Raw genomic sequence first — 25,350 nt, forward strand, 5'->3', positions numbered from 1 at the left:
TTACTACCGAACCTCGTAGGTCAACCAGAGTAAGATCCGCACCAGAGTGGTACGGTAATCCTGTTCTAGAGGTCATGTTACTTGACCATGACGAACCTACAAACTATGAGGAAGCGATGATGAGCCCAGATTCCGCAAAATGGCTTGAGGCCATGAAATCTGAGATGGGATCCATGTATGAGAACAAAGTGTGGACTTTGGTTGACTTGCCCGATGATCAGCAAGCCATCGAGAATAAATGGATCTTCAAGAAGAAGACATACGCTGACGGTAATGTTACTGTCTACAAAGCTCGACTTGTTGCAAAAGGTTTTCGACAAGTTCAAGGAGTTGACTACGATGAGACCTTCTCACCCGTAGCGATGCTTAAGTCCATCCGAATCATGTTAGCAATTGCTGCATCTTATGATTATGAAATTTGGCAAATGGATGTAAAGACTGCATTCCTGAATGGATTTCTGGAAGAAGAGTTGTATATGATGCAACCTGAAGGTTTTATCGATCCAAAGGATGCTAACAAAGTGTGCAAGCTCCAGCGATCCATTTATGGACTGGTGCAAGCATCTCGGAGTTGGAATAAATGTTTTGATAGTGTGATCAAAGCATATAGTTTTATACAGACTTTTGGAGAAGCCTGTATTTACACTGAGTGGGAGCTCTATAGCATTTCTAATATTATATGTGGATGACATATTGTTGATTGGAAATGATATAGAATTTCTGGATAGCATAAAAGGATACTTGAACAAGAGTTTTTCAATGAAAGACCTCGGTGAAGCTGCTTATATATTGGGCATCAAAATCTATAGAGATAGATCAAGACGCTTAATTGGACTTTCACAAAGCACATACCTTGATAAATTTTTGAAGAAGTTCAAAATGGATCAAGCAAAGAAAGGGTTCTCGCCTGTGTTACAAGGTGTGAAATTGAGTCAGACTCAATGCCCGACCACTTCAAAAGATAGAGAGAAAATGAAAGGTGTTCCCAATGCTTCAGCCATAGGCTCTATCTGAAGGAAATATGCCCTAGAGGCAATAATAAAGTTATTATTTATTTCCTTATATCAAGATAAATGTTTATTATTCATGCTAGAATTGTATTAACCGGAAACATAATACTTGTGTGAATACATAGACAAACAGAGTGTCACTAGTATGCCTCTACTTGACTAGCTCGTTGATCAAAGATGGTTATGTTTCCTAGCCATAGACATGAGTTGTCATTTGGTTAACGGGATCACATCATTAGGAGAATGATGTGATTGACTTGACCCATTCCGTTAGCTTAGCAATCGATCGTTTAGTATGTTGCTATTGCTTTCTTCATGACTTATACATGTTCCTATGACTATGAGATTATGCAACTCCCGTTTACCGGAGGAACACTTTGTGTGCTACCAAACGTAACAACGTAACTGGGTGATTATAAAGGTGCTCTACAGGTGTCTCCGAAGGTACTTGTTGGGTTGGCGTATTTCGAGATTAGGATTTGTCACTCCGATTGTTGGAGAGGTATCTCTGGCCCTCTCGGTAATGCACATCACTTAAGCCTTGCAAGCATTGCAACTAATGAGTTTGTTGCGGGATGCTGTATTACGGAACAAGTAAAGAGACTTGCCGGTAACAAGATTGAACTAGGTATTGAGATACCGACGATCGAATCTCGGGCAAGTAACATACCGATGACAAAGGGAACAACGTATGTTGTTATGCGGTCTGACCGATAAAGAATATGGGCATCCAGGTTCCGCTATTGGTTATTGACCGGAGACGTGTCTCGGTCATGTCTACATTGTTCTCGAACCCGTAGGGTCCGCACGCTTAAAGTTCGATGACGGTTATATTATGAGTTTATGTGTTTTGATGTACCGAAGGTAGTTCGGAGTCCCGGATGAGATCGGGGACATGACGAGGAGTCTCGAAAGGGCCGAGACGTAAAGATCGATATATTGGACGACTATATTCGGACTTCGGAAAGGTTCCGAGTGATTCGTGTATTTTTTGGAGTATCGGAGAGTTACAGGAATTCGTATTGGGCCTTAATGGGCCATACGGGAAAGGAGAGAAAGGCCCCAAAGGGTGGCCGCACCCCTCCCCATGGACTAGTCCGAATTGGACTAGGGAGGGGGGCGCCCCCTTCCTTCTTTCTCCTTCTCCCTTCCCTTTTCCTACTCCAACAAGGAAAGGAGGAGTCCTACCCCCGGTGGGAGTAGGACTCCCCCCTTGGCGCGCCCTCCTCCTAGGCCGGCCGCCTCCCCCCTTGCTCCTTTATATACGGGGGCAGGGGGCACCCCATAGACACAACAATTGATCATTGATCTCTTAGCCGTGTGCGGTGCCCCCTCCACCATATTACACCTCGATAATATCGTAGCGGTGCTCAGACGAAGCCCTGCGTCGGTAGAACATCATCATTGTCACCACGCCGTCGTGCTGACAAAACTCTCCCTCAACACTCGGCTGGATCGGAGTTCGAGGGACGTCATCGAGCTGAACATGTGCTGAACTCGGAGGTGCCGTACGTTCGGTACTTGATCGGTCGGATCGTGAAGACGTACGACTACATCAACCGCGTTGTGTTAACGCTTCCGCTTTCGGTCTACGAGGGTACATGGACAACACTCTCCCCTCTCGTTGCTATGCATCACCATGATCTTGCGTGTGCGTAGGAATTTTTTTGAAATTACTACGTTCCCCAACAGTGGCATCCGAGCCTGGTTTTATGCGTTGATGTTATATGCACGAGTAGAACACAAGTGAGTTGTGGGCGATATAAGTCATACTGCTTACCAGCATGTCATATTTTGGTTCAGCGGTATTGTGAGATGAATCGGCCCGGACCGACATTTTTACGCGTACGCTTACGCGAGACTGGTTTCACCGTTGCGAGCACTCGTTGCTTAAAGGTGACTGGCGGGTGTCTGTCTCTCTCACTTTAGTTGAACCGAGTGTGGCTACGCCCGGTCCTTGTGAAGGTTAAAACAGCACCAACTTGACAAACTATCGTTGTGGTTTTGATGCGTAGGTAAGAACGGTTCTTGCTAAGCCCGTAGCAGCCACGTAAAACTTGCAACAACAAAGTAGAGGACGTCTAACTTGTTTTTGCAGGGCATGTTGTGATGTGATATGGTCAAGACATGATGCTAAATTTTATTGTATGAGATGATCATGTTTTGTAACCGAGTTATCGGCAACTGGCAGGAGCCATATGGTTGTCGCTTTATTGTATGCAATGCAATCGCCATGTAATTGTTTTACTTTATCACTAAGCGGTAGCGATAGTCGTAGAAGCAATAATTGGCGAGACGACAACGATGCTACGATGGAGATCAAGGTGTCGTGCTGGTGACGATGGTGATCATAACGGTGCTTCGGAGATGGAGATCACAAGCACAAGATGATGATGGCCATATCATATCACTTATATTGATTGCATGTGATGTTTATCTTTTATGCATCTTATCTTGCTTTGATTGACGGTAGCATTATAACATGATCTCTCACTAAATTTCAAGATAAAAGTGTTCTCCCTGAGTATGCACCGTTGCCAAAGTTCGTCGTGCCCAGACACCACGTGATGATCGGGTGTGATAAGCTCTACGTCCATCTACAACGGGTGCAAGCCAGTTTTGCACACGCAGAATACTCAGGTTAAACTTGATGAGCCTAGCATATGCAGATATGGCCTCGGAACACTGAGACCAAAAGGTCGAGCGTGAATCATATAGTAGATATGATCAACATAGTGATGTTCACCATTGAAAACTACTCCATTTCACGTGATGATCGGTTATGGTTTAGTTGATTTGGATCACGTGATCATTTAGAGGATTAGAGGGATGTCTATCTAAGTGGGAGTTCTTAAGTAATATGATTAATTGAACTTAAATTTATCATGAACTTAGTCCTGATAGTATTTTGCAAATTATGTTGTAGATCAATAGCTCGCGTTGTTGCATCCCTATGTTTATTTTGATATGTTCCTAGAGAAAAATTATGTTGAAAGATGTTAGTAGCAATGATGCGGATTGGATCCGTGATCTAAGGATTATCCTCATTGCTGCACAGAAGAATTATGTCCTTGATGCACCGCTAGGTGACAGACCTATTGCAGGAGCAGATGCAGACATTATGAATGTTTGGCTAGCTCAATATGATGACTACTTGATAGTTTAGTGCACCATGCTTAACGGCTTAGAATCGGGACTTCAAAGACATTTTGAACCTCATGGACCATATGAGATGTTCCAGGAGTTGAAGTTAATATTTCAAGCAAATACCCGAGTTGAGAGATATGAAGTCTCCAACAAGTTCTATAGCTAAAAGATGGAGGAGAATAGCTCAAGCAGTGAGCATGTGCTCAGATTGTCTGGGTACTACAATCGCTTGAATCAAGTGGGAGTTAAACTTCCAGATAAAATAGTGATTGACAGAATTCTCTAGTCACCATCACCAAGTTAGTAGAACTTCGTGATGAACTATAGTATGCAAGGGATGACGAAAGTAATTCCCGAGCTCTTCGTGATGCTGAAATCGACGAAGGTAGAAATCAAGAAAAACATCAAGTGTTGATGGTTGACGAGACCACTAGTTTCAAGAAAAGGGCAAAGGGAAGAAGGGGAACTTCAAGAAAGACGGCAAGCAAGTTGCTGCTCAAGTGAAGAAGCCTAAGTCTGGTCCTAAGCCTGAGACTAAGTGCTTCTACTGCAAAGGGACTGGTCACTGGAAGCGGAACTACCCCAAGTATTTGGTGGATAAGAAGGATGGCAAAGTGAACAAAGGTATATTGGATATACATGTTATTGATGTGTACTTTACTAGTGTTTATAGCAACCCCTCGGCATTTGATACTGGTTCAGTTGCTAAGAGTAGTAACTCGAAACGGGAGTTGCAGAATAAACAGAGACTAGTAAAAGGCGAGGTGACGATGTGTGTTGGAAGTAGTTCCAAGATTGATATGATCATCATCGCACACTCCCTATACTTTCAGGATTAGTGTTGAACCTAAATAAGTGTTATTTGGTGTTTGTGTTGAGCATGAATATGATTTGATCATGTTTATTGCAATACGGTTATTCATTTAAGTTAGAGAATAATTGTTGTTCTGTTTACATGAATAAAACCTTACATGGTTACACACCCAATGAAAATAGTTCGTTGGATCTCGATCGTAGTGATACACATATTCATAAAATTGAAGCCAAAAGATGCAAAGTTAATAATGATAGTGCAACTTATTTGTGGCACTGCCATTTAGGTCATATTGGTGTAAAGCGCATGAAGAAACTCCATGCTGATGGGTTTTGGAATCACTTGATTATGAATCACTTGACACTTGCGAACCATGCCTTATGGGCAAGATGACTAAGACTCCGTTCTCCGGAACAATGGAGCGAGCAACTGACTTATTGGAAATAATACATACTGATGTATGCGATCCGATGAGTGTTGAGGCTCGCGGCGGGTATCGTTATTTTCTGACCTTCACAGATGATTTGAGCAGATATGGGTATATCTACTTGATGAAACAGAAGTCTGAAACATTTGAAAAGTTCATATAATTTCAGAGTGAAGTGGAAAATCATCGTAACAAGAAAATAAAGTTTCTACGATCTGATCGTGGAGAAGAGTATTTGAGTTACGAGTTTGGCCTTCAGTAAAAACAATGTGAAATAGTTTCACTACTCACGCCACCTGGAACACCATAGTGTAATGGTGTGTCCGAACATCGTAACCGTACTTTATTAGATATGGTGCGATATATGATGTCTCTTACCGATCTACCACTATCGTTTTGGGGTTATGCATTAGAGACAGCTGCATTCACGTTAAAAAGGGCACCATAAAAATCCGTTGAGACGACAACATATGAACTATGGTTTGGCAAGAAACCTAAGCTGTCGTTTCTTAAAGTTTGGGGTTGCGATGCTTATGTGAAAAAGTTTCATCCTGATAAGCTCAAACCCAAATCGGAGAAATGTGTCTTCATATGATACCCAAAAGGAGACAGTTGGGTACACCTTCTATCACAGATCCGAAAGGCAAGACATTCGTTGCTAAGAATGGATCCTTTCTAGAGAAGGAGTTTCTCTCGAAAGAAGTGAGTGGGAGGAAAGTAGAACTTGATGAGGTAATTGTACCTGCTCCCTTATTGGAAAGTAGTTCATCGCAGAAACCAGTTTCTGTGACGCCTATACCAATTAGTGAGGAAGTTAATGATGATGATCATGGAACTTCAGATCAAGTTATTACTGAACCTCGTAGGTCAACCAGAGTAAGATCCGCACCAAAGTGGTACGGTAATCCTGTTCTGGAGGTTATGTTACTAGACCATGACAAACCTACGAACTATGAAGAAGCGATGGTGAGCCCAGATTCCGCAAAATGGCTTGAGGCCATGAAATCTGAGATGAGATCCATGTATGAGAACAAAGTATGGACTTTGATTGACTTGCCCAATGGTCGGCGAGCCATTGAGATTAAATGGATCTTCAAGAGGAAGACAGATGCTGATAGTAGTGTTACTATCTACAAAGCTAGAATTGTCGCAAAAGGTTTTCGACAAGTTTAAGGTGTTGACTACGATGAGAGTTTCTCACTCGTATCTATGCTTAAGTCTATCCGAATCATGTTAGCAATTGCCGCATTTTATGAAATCTGGCAAATGGATAAACAAAACTGCATTCCTTAATGGACTTATTAAAGAAGAGTTGTATATGATGCAACCAGAAGGTTTTATCAATCCTAAAGGTGTTAACAAAATATGCAAGCTCCAGCGATCCATCTATGGACTGGTGCAAGCATCTCGGAGTTGGAATATACGGTTTGATAAGTTGATCAAAGGATATAGTTTTATACAGACTTGCGGTGAAGCCTGTATTTACAAGAAAGTGAGTGGGAGCACTACAGCATTTCTGATAAGTATATGTGAATGACATATTGTTGATCGGAAATAATATAGAATTATTCTGCAAAGCATAAAGGAGTGTTTGAAAGGAGTTTTTCAAAGAAAGACCTCGGTGAAGCTGCTTACATATTGAGCATCAAGATCTATAGAGATAGATCAAGAAGCTTGATAAGTTTTTTCAATGAGTACATACCTTAACAAGATTTTGAAATAGTTCAAAATGGAACAGTCAAAGAAAGAGTTTCTTGCCTGTGTTACAAGGTGTGAAATTGAGTAAGACTCAAAGCCCGACCACGGCAGAAGATAGAAAAAGAATGAAAGTCATTCCCTATGCCTCGGCCATAGGTTCTATAAAGTATGCCATGCTGTGTACCAGATATATTGTATACCCTACACTGTTTGGCAAGGGAGTACAATAGTGATCTAGGAGTAGATCACTGGACAACGGTCAAAATTATCCTTACTGGAATAAGGATATGTTTCTCGATTATGGAAGTGACAAAAGGTTCGTCGTAAAGGGTTACGTCGATGCAAGTTTTGACACTAATCTAGATGACTCTAAGTCTCGGTCTAGATACATATTGAAAGAGGGAGCAATTAGCCAGAGTAGCTCCGTGCAGAGCATTGTAGACATAGAAATTTGCAAAATACTTACGGATCTGAATGTGACAGACCCGTTGACTAAAATTATCTCACAAACAAAACATGATCACACCTTAGTACTCTTTTGGGTGTTAATCACATAAGCGATGTGAACTAGATTACTGACTCTAGTAAACCCTTTGAGTGTTGGTCACATAGCGATGTGAACTATGGGTGTTAATCACATGGTGATGTGAACTATTAGTGTTAAATCACATGGCGATGTGAACTAGATTATTGACTCTAGTGCAAGTGGGAGACTGAAGGAAATATGCCCTAGAGGCAATAATAAAGTTATTATTTATTTCCTTATATCATGATAAATGTTTATTATTCATGCTAGAATTGTATTAACCGGAAACATAATACATGTGTGAATACATAGACAAACAGAGTGTCACTAATATGCCTCTACTTGACTAGCTCGTTGATCAAAGATGGTTATGTTTCCTAGCCATAGACATGAGTTGTCATTTGATTAACGGGATCACATCATTAGGAGAATGATGTGATTGACTTGACCCATTCCGTTAGCTTAGCAATCGATCGTTTAGTATGTTGCTATTGCTTTCTTCATGACTTATACATGTTCCTATGACTATGAGATTATGCAACTCCCGTTTACCGGAGGAACACTTTGTGTGCTACCAAACGTCACAACGTAACTAGGTGATTATAAAGGTGATCTACAGGTGTCTCCGAAGGTACTTGTTGGGTTGGCGTATTTCGAGATTAGGATTTGTCACTCCGATTGTCGGAGAGGTATCTCTGGCCCTCTCGGTAATGCACATCACTTAAGCCTTGCAAGCATTGCGACTAATGAGTTTGTTGCGGGATGATGTATTACGGAACGAGTAAAGAGACTTGTCGGTAACGAGATTGAACTAGGTATTGAGATACCGACGATCGAATCTCGGGCAAGTAACACACCGATGACAAAGGGAACAACGTATGTTGTTATGCGGTCTGACCGATAAAGATCTTCGTAGAATATGTGGGAGCCAATATGAGCATCCAGGTTCCGCTATTGGTTATTGACCGGAGACGTGTCTCGGTCATGTCTACATTGTTCTCGAACCCGTAGGGTCCGCACGCTTAAAGTTCGATGACGGTTATATTATGAGTTTATGTGTTTTGATGTACCGAAGGTAGTTCGGAGTCCCGGATGAGATCGGGGACATGACGAGGAGTCTCGAAATGGCCGAGACGTAAAGATCGATATATTGGACGACTATATTCGGACTTCGGAAAGGTTCCGAGTGATTCGGGTATTTTTCGGAGTACCGGAGAGTTACGGGAATTCGTATTGGGCCTTAATGGGCCATACGGGAAAGGAGAGAAAGGCCCCAAAGGGTGGCCGCACCCCTCCCCATGGACTAGTCTGAATTGGACTAGGGAGGGGGGGCGCCCCCTTCCTTCTTTCTCCTTCTCCCTTCCCTTTTCCTACTCCAACAAGGAAAGGAGGAGTCCTACTCCCGGTGGGAGTAGGACTCCCCCCTTGGCGCGCCCTCCTCCTAGGCCGGCCGCCTCCCCCCTTGCTCCTTTCTATACGGGGGTAGGGGGGCACCCCATAGACACAACAATTGATCATTGATCTCTTAGCCGTGTGCGGTGCCCCCCTCCACCATATTACACCTCGATAATATCGTAGCGGTGCTTAGGCGAAGCCCTGCGTCGGTAGAACATCATCATTGTCACCACGCCGTCGTGCTGACGAAACTCTCCCTCAACACTCGGCTGGATTGGAGTTCGAGGGACGTCATCGAGCTGAACTGTGCTGAACTCGGAGGTGCCGTACGTTCGGTACTTGATCGGTCGGATCGTGAAGACGTACGACTACATCAACCGCGTTGTGTTAACGCTTCCGCTTTCGGTCTACGAGGGTACGTGGACAACACTCTCCCCTCTCGTTGCTATGCATCACCATGATCTTGCGTGTGCGTAGGAATTTTTTTGAAATTACTACGTTCCCCAACACTATCATGTATGCAATGCTGTGTACCAGACCTGATGTGTGCCTTGCTATTAGTTTAGCAGGGAGGTACCAAAGTCATCCATGAATGGGTCACTGGACAGCGGTCAATAACATCCTGAAATACCTGAAAAGGACTAAGGATATGTTTCTCGTTTGTGGAGGTGACAAAGAGCTCGTCGTAAATGGTTACATCGATGCAAGCTTTGACACTGATCCGGATGACTCTAAGTCACAAACCGGATACGTGTTTATATTGAACGGTGGAGCTATCAGTTGGTGCAGTTCTAAGCAAAGCGTCGTGGCGGGATCTACGTGTGAAGCGGAGTACATAGCTGCTTCGGAAGCAGCAAATGAAGGAGTCCGGATGAAGGAGTTCATATCTGATCTAGGTGTCATATCTAGTGCATCGGGTCCAATGAAAATCTTTTGTGACAATACTGGTGCTATTGCCTAGGCAAAGGAATCCAGATTTCACAAGAAAACCAAGCACATCAAGAGACGCTTCAATTCCATCCGTGATCAAGTCAAGGAGGGAGACATAGATATTTGCAAGATACATATGGATCTGAATGTTGCAGACCCTTGACTAAGCCTCTCTCACGATCAAAACATTATCAACACCAAGACTCCATGGGTGTTAGAACCATTACTGTGTAATCTAGATTATTGACTCTAGTGCAAGTGGGAGACTGAAGGAAATATGCCCTAGAGGCAATAATAAAGTTGTTATTTATATTTCCTTATATCATGTTAAATGTTTATTATTCATGCTAGAATTGTATTAACCGGAAACTTAGTACATTTGTGAATACATAGACAAACAGAGTGTCACTAGTATGCCTCTACTTGACTAGCTCGTTGAATCAATGATGGTTAAGTTTCCAAGCCATAGACATGAGTTGTCATTTGATTAACGGGATCACATCATTAGAGAATGATGTGATTGACTTGACCCATTCCGTTAGCTTAGCACTTGATCGTTTAGTATGTTGCTATTGCTTTCTTCATGACTTATACATGTTCCTATGACTATGAGATTATGCAACTCCCGAATTCCGGAGGAACACCTTGTGTGCTACCAAACGTCACAATGTCACTGGGTGATTATAAAGGTGCTCTACAGGTGTCTCCGATGGTACTTGTTGAGTTGGCATAGATCGAGATTAGGATTTGTCACTCCGATTGTCGGAGAGGTATCTCTGGGCCCTCTCGGTAATGCATATCACTATAAGCCTTGCAAGCAATGTGACTAATGAGTTAGTTACGAGATGATGCATTACGGAATGAGTAAAGAGACTTGCCGGTAACGAGATTGAACTAGGTATTGAGATACCGACGATTGAATCTCGGGCAAGTAACATACCGATGACAAAGGGAACAACGTATGTTGTTATGCGGTTTGACCGATAAAGATCTTCGTAGAATATGTAGGAGCCAATATGAACATCCAGGTTCCGCTATTGGTTATTGACTGGAGACGTGTCTCGGTCATGTCTACATAGTTCTCGAACCCGTAGGGTCTGCACGCTTAACGTTCGGTGACGATCGGTATTATGAGTTTATGTGTTTTGATGTACCGAAGATAGTTTGGAGTCCCGGATGTGATCGCGGACATGACGAGGAGTCTCGAAATGGTCGAGACATAAAGATTGATATATTGGACGACTATATTTGGACACCGGATGAGTTCTGGGGGTCACCGGATATTTATCGGAGTGTCGGGGGGTTATCGGAACCCCCGGGGGAACTAATGGGCCAACATGGGCCTTGTGAGAGAGAGAGGAGGGGGCCTAGGGCTGGCCGCACGCCCCCACCCCCTTGGGAGTCCGAATTGGACAGGGAGGGGGGCGGCGCACCCTCTTTCCCTCCCTCTCTCCCTCTCCTTCCTTTCCCCTTCCTCCTCCTAGTTGGACTAGGAAAGAGGGAGTCCTACTCCTACTAGGAGGAGGACTCCTTTCCCTCCTTGGCGCGCCCCAAGGGTCGACCGCCTCCCCCTTGCTCCTTTATATACGGGGCAGGGGGGCACCCTAGAACACACAACAGACATTGTTCTTAGCCGTGTGCGGTGCCCCCCTCCACCATAATCCACCTCGGTCATATCATTGCAGTGCTTAGGCGAAGCCCTGCACCGGTAGCTTCATCATCGCCGTCATCACGCCATCGTGCTGACGAAGCTCTCCATCAACACTCTGCTGGATCATGAGTTCGTGGGACGTTACCGAGCCTAACGTGTGCAGATCGCGGAGGTGCCGTACTTTCGGTGCTAGGATCGGTCGATCATGAAGACATACGACTACATCAACCATGTTGTCATAACGATTCCGCTTACGGTCTACGAGGGCACATGCACACTAGCCCGCCCCCTCCCTAGCACCCCTCTGACAAAGCAAAAGTCCAGTTGCAAGCATGTTGGGGGACATGCAGTTGCGGTCGGGTGCGGCACTTGCAGTTGCGGGGCTGTTGTCGGACTTGCAACTGTCCCGCCGCCTCTATCGGCGCCCCCTCCGACAGAACAAAAATGTAGAGTTGTGGTCAGGTTAGAAGACATGCAGTTGCGGTCGGGGGTGACACTTGCAGTTGCATGCCTAGTGTCGTACATGCAAACTGGCCTTCCCCCTCTGTAGGATCGAAAGTATGTCTAGAGGGGGGGGGGGTGATTAGACTACTTGACCAATTAAAAAACTAGCCTTTTCCCAATTTTAAGTCTTGGCAGATTTTAGCAACTTAGCACAAGTCAAGTAATCAACCTACACATGCAATTCTAAGAGTATAGCAGCGGAATGTAAAACAATTGCATATGAAGGTAAAGGGAGGAGTTTGGAGGGAGCAAACGCAATGTAGACACACGGAGATTTTTTATCCGTGGTTCCGATAGGTGGTGCTATCGTACATCCACATTGATGGAGACTTCAACCCACGAAGGGTAACGGTTGCGCGAGTCCACGGAGGGCTCCACCCACGAAGGGTCCATGAAGAAGCAACCTTGTCTATCCCACCATGGCCATCGCCCAGGAAGGACTTTGCCTCACTAGGGTAGATCTTCACGAAGTAGGCGATCTCCTTGCCCGTACAAACTCCTTGGTTCAACTCCACAATCTTGATGGAGGCTCCCAAGTGACACCTAGCCAATCTAGGAGACACCACTCTCTAAAAGGTAATAGATGGTGTGTTGATGATGAACTCCTTGCTCTTGTGCTTCAAATGATAGTTCAAAATCTAACTGTTACACACAAATCACCAAACTCGGTGGGACCGAATCAGAAAACTCGGTCAGGCCGATTTAGTTCAAAATGTGAACGTTAGGATTTTCGGTGGGACCGACATGTCAACTCGGTGGGACCGATTCCATTAGGGTTAGGGCATAACGTAATCTCGTGAGACCGATTACACAAACTCGGTGGGACCGATTTTGGTAATAAGCAAACAGAGAGTTGGTCAGGCAAACTCGGTGGGACCGATTCGCTCATCTCGGTTAGACCGAAACGTAACAAAGGGGAAACAGAGAGTTTGCATTGCAATCTCGGTGGGACCGATTGCTCATCTCGGTTGGACCGAAACGTTATTAAGGGAAACAGAGAGGTTGCAATCCCATCTCGGTGAGACTGAGATCCCTATCGGTGAGACCGAAATGACTAGGGTTTGTGGCAGTGGCTATGTCAAGTGAACTCGGTGGCGCCGGATAGGAAATTTTGGTGGGGCCGAGTTTGACTTTTGGTTTGGGACATATGTGGATGTGAGAAAGTAGTTGAGGGTTTTGGAGCATATCACTAAGCATTTTGAGCAAGTAACTCTTTAAGCAACACCTCATCCCCTTTTAATAGTATTGGCTTTTCCTATGGACTCAATGTGATCTTGGATCACTAAAAGTAAAATGTAGAGTCCTGAGCTTTGAGCTTGAGCCAATCCTTTGTCCTTATCATCTTGAAGGGTTCCACATCCCTAATCCATGCCATGCCAATCATTGATCTTTCCTGAAATATTTATATTGAGATAGCATTAGCTCAATGAGCTATATGTTGTTAGTAATTACCAAAACCACCCAGGGATAGTTGCACTTTCAATCTCCCCCTTTTTGGTGATTGATGACAACATATAGATCAAAGCTTCGACAAATGATCATAAGATAGAAAAACATCGTCGCTTTGAGAAGTATGTGATAAGCAAGAGCTCCCCCTAAATTTGTGCATTATTTAAAATTTGCTTTTGAATGCAAATGCACAATCAATTAGGATCATGGGTTACTCTTCCATGTCACATACATCTTGGTGGAGCGCTCAAAATGATAAACATTAAAAACATGCACTCATCACCAAGCAAGTGAATGATTATATATGAGATATAAAAGATAATATCATCCAAACAAGCATTAAGGTAGCATAGGATCAATCACATGATCACACAAGTATCTCACACAAGGACATAAAGTATCTCACACAAGCACACAATCAAAAAAGTTCAACCAAAAGCAAAGAAGCAAAACACTCTCTCGAAGCCTATGATCTATACATATTTCTCCCCCTTTGGCAACAAGTTACCAAAAAGTTCAAATATGCATAGTGCTATGCGTCGCTCAGGCTTGGTCTTCGGGAGGTGGTGTAGAGAGAACTCCAAGGACGAAGGCATCTGTTGATGTAGTTGGAGCTGGTGGAGTGGCTGCTGGAGGTGGCACTGGAGCTGTAGCTACTGGTGCTGATGCTGTAGCTCTAGAATCTGTCACTGGCACTCCAGCAGACCTCTGACTCCTTGGCACTCACTGAAATGCATCAGTAGTTTCCTTACCTCTCTTCTCTTCTGCTTCCTCCTGAAGCTGCTCAACTGCTGTTTGAATCTCAGTTACCTTCAGATCAAGATCATAAAATTTGGTTTCTATGATCCTCTCCAAGCTCTCCTAGTTTTGAGTCAGGGTGTCCAAGCCCTTCTCAGTCCTCAGTGTAGACTGGATCAGATATGCAAGTTGATCTTGCTTGCTCTTCAGGAAAACTTGAGATGCCTCTTTAACACTTGGCATCTTGGCAGCTTTCTCAGCCTTTGCTTTGGCTCTCTTCTCCTGTGCTTGAGCTGATGATGGTTCCTCCTCATTCATCACTACAATGTTGTCTTCAAAATTAGAATATAAGGGTAGATGCTCCTTATCCAACAGATATGTTCCTGTGCCCATCTTGGAGTTGATGAGCTCCTGAATGTGTGGAGCATACCCACAACTTCTCTTCTGGTCAGCAGCAGTCCTATTGATTGTCTCTACAATCAAACTCATAACCTTGAACTTCTGAGGGACATCAAAAAGCTGTAGCAGGCTGATAGAATGCCCTCTGATCATCTTGTGATCTCCTGACTTGGGTAGCGGAGTGTGCCTAAGGATTGTGTTGATGGTAGGCAGACCAGACAACAAGTAATGTACTGATCCAAGCTTGTGAGTCTCCAAAGCTTTATCTGGGATCTCTTTGTACATGTTTGCCATAGTGTTGTGGTCCTTCTTCTTCTTGACATACACATCCAAGTCATCTTCATGTTCCTCTGGGGCATTTATCAATTTTGCCCATTCTTCAACAGTGGACACCTAGTACCTTCTGACATCCAAACTATCCTCCCATCTGGATAGAAGTGAGGAGTGGAGTAAAACTGCATGATCAGCTCATCATTCCATTTGGTGAACTTCTGCCCAACAAATTTGTCAACTCCACATGCTTTGAAGCTGTCATGAACTCCTGGGAAGTGATCTTCTTCCTCCTTGATGTATTCCCAATCAACCCATCTCATGTCACATACAATTGGCTTATTGTCAAGCAAAATTGTCTCATAGAAGTCTTGATGTTCCTTTGTATGAAACCTGTAGTCAACTGCAGTCCTCCTCCTCACAGCATAAGGATCAGACTGTCTCCACAATCTCAGTCCAGCATCCTTTCTGATATGCATGTCTTCAGCTACTGGATGAGCATCATTGTGGTCAGGAATCTTGGGCTTCAACTTTCTCAAAACAAGTGAATCATCATCCTCTTCTTCAGCTTGAGGCATTGGGGCCTTGTTCTTCTCTTCAGCAGGTATACTTCTGGTGTTCCTCTTGGGCTTACTGGGCTTCTGAGTTGGAGCTTTGGGAGCAGACTTGGGCTTTGATGGAGCAGCCCCTGCCTTTATAGCATCTCCCATAAGCTTCTGAGCTTTGGGTGCTGGTGCAACATCCTCTTCCTCTTCCTCTTCTTCATCAGAAGAGTGTTTTTCAAACTCAGCCATTGGGTCAACTTTCTTGCACCATCTTCCCCTTTTTCTCTCTTTCTTTTCCTTTTCCTCAGCATCATCATCTCCTCCTGTTGACTTGGAGTGCTCCTGCTGCCATCATCAGAAGTGCTTGAGGGATCTGAACCCTCACTCATCTGCACATGTTCCTCAGACCTGTTCTGACTGTCACTCTGATCAGACATCTCTGCAAACTTACTGACAGCAGACCCTGTGAATAGATGTAGATGAGGTAGAGTGGATGAGCATCACAAAGTGCAGAGTTTTTGCAAAATAGATGACTTAAAAACTTAGTTTTAGTTCTCCACAGAAAGCATTTCGGAGCTACCGATGTGTAAACTCGGTGATACCGAATCAGCTTTTGGAACCTAAACTAGTGAACTTGGTCAGACCGAGTCACAGTTCGGTGGCACCGAGACTGCTAGGGTTTCACAGAGAATCGAACTCGGTCACATTGATTTGCAGTTTTCGGTCAGACCAAAAATTGCAAGTGCTATGGCCTAAGCCAAATCGGTGAGACCGATTTCTACAACTCGGTCGATCCGAGATGGGTTCGGCGGAGACCTAACCCTAAATTTTCAAATCAAATCAAATCTAAAGGATGTTTTCAATGGATAGCGTGTTTGCACACGTGGTGATGATCATGGCAGAGCAATGTGCTACGAATCAGAGTTAAAGGAATAGCACAAAGAGACGAACTCGTACCCTAGTTCGGCGGAGTTCACTACGGCGGCAACGGAGGAGCAGAATTCCGTTGACGGTGATGGAAACCAGCGATGCGAGGTCGCTGGCGGTGAGGAGACGATTGATATGTCTCCAATGTATCTATAATTTTTGATTGTTCCATGCTATATTATATTCTGTTTTGGACATTATTGGGCTTTATTATACACTTTTATATTATTTTTGGGACTAACCTATTAACCGGAGGCCCGGCCCAGAATTGTTGTTTTTTGCCTATTTCAGAGTTCCGCAGAAAAAGAATATCGAACGGAGTCCAAAGGGAATGAAACCTTCGGGAACGTGATTTTTGGAACGAACGTGATCCAGAGGACTTGGACCCTACGTCAAGAAATCAACCAGGAAGGCACGAGGTAGGGGGGCACGCCTACCCCCCCTGGGCGCGCCCTCCACCCTCGTGGGGCCCATGTTGCTCCACCGACGTACTTCTTCCTCCTATATATACCTACGTACCCCCAAACTACCAGATACGGAGCCAAAAACCTAATTCCACCGCCGCAACCTTCTGTACCCGTGAGATCCCATCTTGGGGCCTTTTCCGGGGCTCCGCCGGAGGGGGCATCAATCACGAAGGGCTTCTACATCAATACCATAGCCTCTCCGATGATGTGTGAGTAGTTTACCTCAGACCTTCGGGTCCATAGTTATTAGCTAGATGGCTTCTTCTCTCTTTTTGGATCTCAATACAATGTTCTCCCCCTCTCTTGTGGAGATCTATTCGATGTAATCTTCTTTTGCGGTGTGTTTGTTGAGACCGATGAATTGTGGGTTTATGATCAAGTTTATCTATGAACAATATTTGAATCTTCTCTGAATTCTTTTATGTATGATTGGTTATCTTTGCAAGTCTCTTCGAATTATCAGTTTGGCTTGGCCTACTAGATTGATCTTTCTTCCAATGGGAGAAGTGCTTAGCTTTGGGTTCAATCTTGCGGTGTCCTTTCCCAGTGACAGTAGGGGCATCAAGGCACGTATTGTATTGCTGCCATCGAGGATAACAAGATGGGGTTTATATCATATTGCATGAATTTATCACTCTACATCATGTCATCTTTCTTAAAGCGTTACTCTGTTCTTTTGAACTTAATACTCTAGATGCATGTTGGATAGCGGTCGATGTGTGGAGTAATAGTAGTAGATGCAGGCAAGAGTCGGTCTACTTGTCTTGGACGTGATGCCTATATACATGATCATACCTAGATATTCTCATAACTATGCTCAATTCTGTCAATTGCTCAACAGTAATTTGTTCACCCACCGTAATACTTATGCTCTCGAGAGAAGCCACTAGTGAAACCTATGGCCCCGGGGTCTATTTTCCATCATATTTAATCTCCCAACAACAAGCTATTTCTGGCGCCGTTTATTTTGCTTTTATTTTACTTTGCATCTTTATCATAAAAATACCAAAATATTATCTTATCATATCTATCAGATCTCACTCTCGTAAGTGACCGTGAAGGGATTGACAACCCCTTTTATTGCGTTGGTTGCGAGGATTTATTTGTTTGTGTAGGTGCGAGGGACTCGTGCGTGGCCTCCTACTGGATTGATACCTTGGTTCTCAAGAACTGAGGGAAATACTTACGCTGCTTTACTGCATCACCCTTTCCTCTTCAAGGGAAAACCAACGCAGTGCTCAAGAGGTAGCAAGAAGGATTTCTGGCACCGTTTCCAGGGAGTCTTCACAAAAGTCAACATACCAAGTACCCATCACAAACCCTTATCTCCCACATTACATTATTTGCCATTTGCCTCTCCTTTTCCTCTCCCCCACTTCACCCTTGCCGTTTTATTCGCCCTCTCTTTCCGTTCGCCTCTTTTTCGCTTGCTTCTTGTTTGCTCGTGTGTTGGATTGCTTGCTTGTCACGATGGCTCAAGATAATACCAAATTGTGTGACTTTACCAATACCAACAACAATGATTATCTTAGCACTCCGATTGCTCCTCTTACCGATACTGAATCTTGTGAAATTAATGCTGCTTTGTTGAATCTTGTCATGAAAGATCAATTCGCCGGCCTTCCTAGTGAAGATGCCGCTACCCATCTAAATAGCTTTGTTGATTTGTGTGATATGCAAAAGAAGAAAGATGTGGACAATGATATTATTAATTTGAAGCTATTTCCTTTTTGCTTAGAGATCGTGCTAAAGCTTGGTTTTCATCTTTGCCTAAAAATAGTATTGATTCTTGGAATAAGTGCAAAGATGCTTTTATCTCTAAAGTATTTTCCTCCCGCTAAGATCATCTCTCTTAGAAACGATATTATGAATTTTAAGCAACTTGATCATGAACATGTTGCACAAGCTTGGGAGAGGATGAAATTAATGATACGTAATTGCCCTACACATGGTTTGAATTTGTGGATGATTATACAAAAATTTTATGCCAGATTGAATTTTGCTTCTAGAAATCTTTTAGATTCGGCCGCGGGAGGCACTTTTATGGAAATCACTTTAGGAGAAGCTACTAAACTCCTAGATAATATTATGGTTAATTATTCTCAATGGCACACTGAAAGATCTACTAATAAAAAGGTGCATGCGATAGAAGAAATTAATGTTTTGAGTGGAAAGATGGATGAACTTATGAAATTATTTGCTAATAAAAGTGTTTCTTCTGATCCTAATGATATGCCTTTGTCTACTTTGATTGAGTATAATAATGAATCTATGGATGTGAATTTTGTTGGTAGGAATAATTTTGGTAACAACGCGTATAGAGGAAACTTCAATCCTAGGCTGTATCCTAGTAATTCCTCTAATAATTATGGTAATTCCTACAATAATTCTTATGGAAATTTTAATAAGATGCATTCTGAATTTGAGACTAGTGTTAAAGAATTTATGAATTCACAAAAGAATTTCAATGCTTTGCTTGAAGAAAAATTGCTTAAAGTTGATGAATTGGCTAGGAACGTTGATAGTATTTCTCTTGATGTTGATTCCTTGAAACATAGATCTATTCCTCCTAAGCATGATATGAATGAGTCTCTCAAAGCCATGAGAATTTCCATTGATGAGTGCAAAGAAAGAACCGCTAGGATGCGTGCTAAGAAAGATTGCTTTGTGAAAGCGTGTTCTTCTAATTTCTATGAAAACAAAGATGAAGATCTAAGAGTTATTGATGTGTCCCCTATTAAATATTTGTTTTGCAATATGAATCTTGATAATGATGGGACTGAATATGATCCACCTTTACCTAGAAGGCGTTCCAAAAATTCGGAGTTTTTAGATCTTGATGCTAAAATTGATAAAAGTGAGATTGAAGAATTTAAAACTCTAGATATTAATGAACCCACTATTTTGGATTTCAAGGAATTTAATTATGATAATTGCTCTTTGATAGATTGTATTTCCTTGTTGCAATCCGTGCTAAATTCTCATCATGCTTATAGCCAAAATAAAGCTTTTAACAAAACATTATCGTTGATGCTTTGATGCAATCTTATGAAGAAAAACTTGAGTTGGAAGTTTCTATCCCTAGAAAACTTTATGATGAGTGGGAACCTACTATTAAAATTAAAATTAAAGATCATGAATGCTATGCTTTGTGTGATCTGGGTGCTAGTGTTTCCACAATTCCAAAAACTTTGTGTGATTTGTTAGGTTTCCGTGATTTTGATGATTGCTCTTTAAACTTGCACCTTGCGGATTACACCATTAAGAAACCTATGGGAAGAATTAATGATGTTCTTATTGTTGCAAATAGGACTTATGTGCCCGTAGATTTTATTGTTCTTGATATAGATTGCAATCCTTCATGTCCTATTATTCTTGGTAGACCTTTCCTTAGAACGATTAGTGCAATTATTGATATGAAGGAAGGGAATATTAGATTCCAATTTCCGTTAAGGAAAGGTATGGAACACTTCCCTAGAAAGAAAATAAAATTACCTTATGAATCTATTATGAGAGCCACTTATGCATTGCCTACCAAAGATGGCGACACCTAGATCTATCCTTGCTATTATGCCTAGCTAGGGGCGTTAAACGATAGCGCTTGTTGGGAGGCAACCCAATTTTATTTTTTCTTTTTTGCTTATGTTTAGGAATAAATATTTGATCTAGCCTTTGTTTAGATTTGTTTTTATGTTTTAATTAGTGTTTGTGCCAAGTTTAACCTATAGGATCTTCTTGGATGATAGTTCTTTGATCTTGCTGAAAATTCCAGAAACTTTCTGTTAACGAAAATAATTGTTAAAAAATCACCAGAACGTGATAAAATATTGATTCCAATTTCTGCTGATCAATAAACAAATTTTCTAGGTCTTCCTATTTTTGCTGAATTTTTGGAGTTCCAGAAGTTTGCGTTAGTTACAGATTACTACAGACTATTCTGTTTTTGACAGATTCTGTTTTTCGTGTGTTGTTTGCTTATTTTGATGAATCTATGGCTAGTAAAATAGTTTATAAACCATAGAGAAGTTGGAATACAGTAGTTTTAACACAAATATAAATAAAGAATGAGTTCATTACAGTACCTTGAAGTGGTGTTTTGTTTTCTTTCGCTAACGGAGCTCACGAGATTTTCTGCTGAGTTTTGCGTTGTGAAGTTTTCAAGTTTTGGGTAAAAGATTTGATGGATTATGGAACAAGGAGTAGCAAGAGCCTAAGCTTGGGGATGCCCATGGCACCCCAAGATAATCTAAGGACACCTAAAAGCCTAAGCTTGGAGATGCCCCGGAAGGCATCCCCTCTTTTCGTCTACTTCCATCGGTAACTTTACTTGGAGCTATATTTTTATTCACCACATGATATGTGTTTTGCTTGGAGCGTCTTGTATTATTTGAGTCTTTGTTTGTTAGTTTTCCACAATCATCCTTACTGTACACATCTTTTTAGAGAGACACACATGATTAGGAAATTATTAGAATACTCTATGTGCTTCACTTATATCTTTTGAGTTATATAGTTTTTGCTCTAGTGCTTCACTTATATCTTTTAGAGCACGGTGGTGGATTTGTTTTATAGAAACTATTGCTCTCTCATGCTTCACTTAGATTATTTTGAGATTCCTACAAAACAGCATGGTAATTTGCTTTAATTATGCTAGGCATTTAAGACTAGTAAATTTTTTTCCTTATGAGTGTGTTGAATACTATGAGAAGTTTGATGCTTGATAATTGTTTTGAGATATGGAGATGGTGATATTAGAGTCATGCTAGTTGAGTAGTTGTGAATTTGACAAATACTTGTGTTAAAGTTTGTGATTCCCGTAGCATGCATGTATGGTGAACCGTTATGTGACGAAGTCGGAGCATGATTTATTTATTGATTGTCTTCCTTATGAGTGGCAGTCGGGGACGAGCGATGGTCTTTTCCTACCAATCTATCCCCCTAGGAGCATGCGCGTAATACTTTGCTTTGATAACTTGTAGATTTTTGCAATAAATATATGAGTTCTTTATGACTAATGTTGAGTCCATGGATTATACGCACTTTTCTTCCTTCCACCATTGCTAGCCTCTCTATTACCGCGCACTTTTCGCCGGTATCGTACACCCACCATATACCTTCCTCAAAACAGCCACCATACCTACCTATCATGGCATTTCCGTAGCCATTCCGGTATATATTGCCATGCAACTTACCACCGTTTCGTTTACTATGACACGCTCCATCATTGTCATATTGCTTTGCATGATCATGTAGTTGACATTGTATTTGTGGCAAAGCCACCGTTCATAATTCTTTCATACATGTCACTCTTGATTCGTTGCATATCCCGGTACACCGCTCGAGGCATTCACATAGAGTCATATTTTGTTCTAAGTATTGAGTTGTAATTGTTGAGTTGTAAGTAAATAAACGTGTGATGATCATCATTTTTAGAGCATTGTCCCAAGTGAGGAAAGGATGATGGAGACTATGATTCCCCCACAAGTCGGGATGAGACTCCGGACTAAATAAAAAAAAGGAGAAGTGGCCATAAAAAAAGAGAAGGCCCAAATAAAAAAAATAAAAAAATGAGAGAAAAAGAGAGAAGGGACAATGTTACTATCCTTTTACCACACTTGTGCTTCAAAGTAGCACCATGATCTTCATGATAGAGAGTCTCCTATGATATCACTTTCATATACTAGTGGGAAATTTTCATTATAGAACTTGGCTTGTATATTCCAATGATGGGTTTCCTCAAAATGCCCTAGGTCTTCGTGAGCAAGCGAGTTGGATGCACACCCACTTAGTTCCTTTTGTTGAGCTTTCATATACTTATAGCTCTAGTGCATCCGTTGCATGGCAATCCCTACTCACTCACATTGATATCTATTAATGGGCATCTCCATAGCCCGTTGATACGCCTAGTTGATGTGAGACTATCTTCTCCTTTTTTTGTCTTCTCCACAACCACCATTCTATTCCACATATAGTGCTATGTCCATGGCTCACGCTCATGTATTGCGTGAAGATTGAAAAGGTTTGAGAACATCAAAAGTATGAAATTGCTTGGCTTGTCATCGGGGTTGTGCATGATTTAAATACTTTGTGTGGTGAAGATAGAGCATAGCCAGACTATATGATTTTGTAGGGATAACTTTCTTTGGCCATGTTATTTTGAGAAGACATAATTGCTTAGTTAGCGATACGTCCATTTTGCATCATGCTTTTATATCAATATTTATTGCATTATGGGCTGTTATTACACATTATGTCACAATAGTTATGCCTATTCTCTCTTATTTTACAAGGTTTACATAAGGAGGGAGAATGCCGACATCTGGAATTCTGGGCTGGAAAAGGAGCAAATATTAGAGACCTATTCTGCACACCTCAAAAAGTCCTGAAACTCCACGAAAGTCATTTTTGGAAATAATAAAAAATACTGAGCGGAAGAAATACTAGAGGGGGCCCACACCCAGGCCACGAGGGTGGGGGGCGTGCCCCCTTGCCTCGTGGGCCCCCTGTTGGCCCTCCGGTGCCCATCTTCTGCTATATGAAGTCTTTCGTCCGAAGAAAAATCATAAGCAAGCTTTCGGGACGAGACTCCACCGCCACGAGGCGGAACCTTGGCGGAACCAATCTAGGGCTCTGGCGGAGCTGTTCTGTCGGGGACACTTCCGTCCGGGAGGGGGAAATCATCGTCATCGTCATCACCAACGCTCCTATCATCGGGAGAGGGCCAATCTCCATCAACATCTTCATCAACACCATCTCATCTAAAACCCTAGTTCATCTCTTGTATCCAATTCTTGTCTCTATGTCTGGGATTGGTACCTGTAGGTTGCTAGTAGTGTTGATTACTCCTTCTAGTTGATGCTAGTTGGTTTATTTGGTGGAAGATCATATGTTAGAATCCTATATGCATATTAATACTACTCTGATTATGAACATGAATATGCTTTGTGAGTAGTTACGTTTGTTCCTGAGGACATGGGAGAAGTCTTGCTATTAGTAGTCATGTGAATTTGGTATTCGTTCGATATTTTAATGAGATGTATGTTGTCTCTCCTCTAGTGGTGTTATGTGAACGTCGACTACATGATACTTCACCATTATTTGGGCCTAGAGGAAGGCATTGGGAAGTAATAAGTAGATGATGGGTTGCTAGAGTGACAGAAGCTTAAACCCTAGTTTATGCGTTGCTTCGTAAGGGGCTGATTTGGATCCATATGTTTCATGCTATGGTTAGGTTTACCTTAATACTTCTTTTGTAGTTGCGGATGCTTGCAATAGGGGTTAATCATAAGTGGGATGCTTGTCCAAGTAAGGACAGCACCCAAGCACCGGTCCACCCACATATCAAATTATCAAAGTACCGAACGCGAATCATATGAACGTGATGAAAACTAGCTTGACGATAATTCCCATGTGTCCTCGGGAGCGCTTTTCTCTATATAAGAGTTTGTCCAGGCTTGTCCTTTTCTACAAAAAGGATTGGGCCACCTTGCTGCACTTTATTTACTTTTGTTACTTGTTGCTCGTTACAAATTATCTTATCACAAAACTATCTGTTACCTATAATTTCAGTGCTTGCAGAGAATACCTTGCTGAAAACCGCTTATCATTTCCTTCTGCTCCTCGTTGGGTTCGACACTCTTACTTATCGAAAGGACTACAATAGATCCCTTATACTTGTGGGTCATCAAGACACTTTTCTGGCGCCGTTGCCGGGGAGTGAAGCGCCTTTGGTAGGTGGAATTTGGTAAGGAAAAAATTTATATAGTGTGCTGAAATTTACTGTCACTTGTTACTATGGAAAGTAATCCTCTGAGGGGCTTGTTCGGGGTATCTTCACCCCGACCAGTAGAGCAAAGAGTTGCTCCTCAACCTACTGAAAATGAAAATGTCTACTTTGATATTCCTTCGGGTATGATAGAAAAACTGCTAGCTAATCCTTTTGCAGGAGACGGAACAATGCATCCTGATGAGCACCTAATATATGTGGATGAAGTTTGTGGATTATTTAAGCTTGCAGGTGTGCCCGATGATGTTATTAAGAAGAAGGTCTTCCCTTTATCTTTGAAGGGAGATGCATTGACATGGTATAGGCTATGTGTTGATATGGGATCATGGAACTACAAACGATTGAAAGTGCAATTTCATCAGAAGTTTTATCCTATGCACCTTGTTCAACGTGATCGCAATTATATATATAATTTTTGGCCTCGTGAAGGCGAAATCATCGCTCAAGCTTGGGGAGGCTTAAATCAATGTTATATTCATGCCCCAATCATGAGCTCCCAAGAGAAATAATTATTCAAAAATTTTATGCTCGGCTTTCTGATAACAATCGCACCATGCTCGATACTTCTTGTGCGGGCTCTTTTACGATGAAGACTATTGGATGCAAATGGGATTTATTGGAAAGAATTAAACGCAAATCTGAAGATTGGGACCTCGACGAAGGTAAG

Source organism: Triticum aestivum, chromosome 7D, assembly GCF_018294505.1.
Source record: "Triticum aestivum cultivar Chinese Spring chromosome 7D, IWGSC CS RefSeq v2.1, whole genome shotgun sequence".
In the NCBI taxonomy this organism is placed as follows: domain Eukaryota; kingdom Viridiplantae; phylum Streptophyta; class Magnoliopsida; order Poales; family Poaceae; genus Triticum; species Triticum aestivum.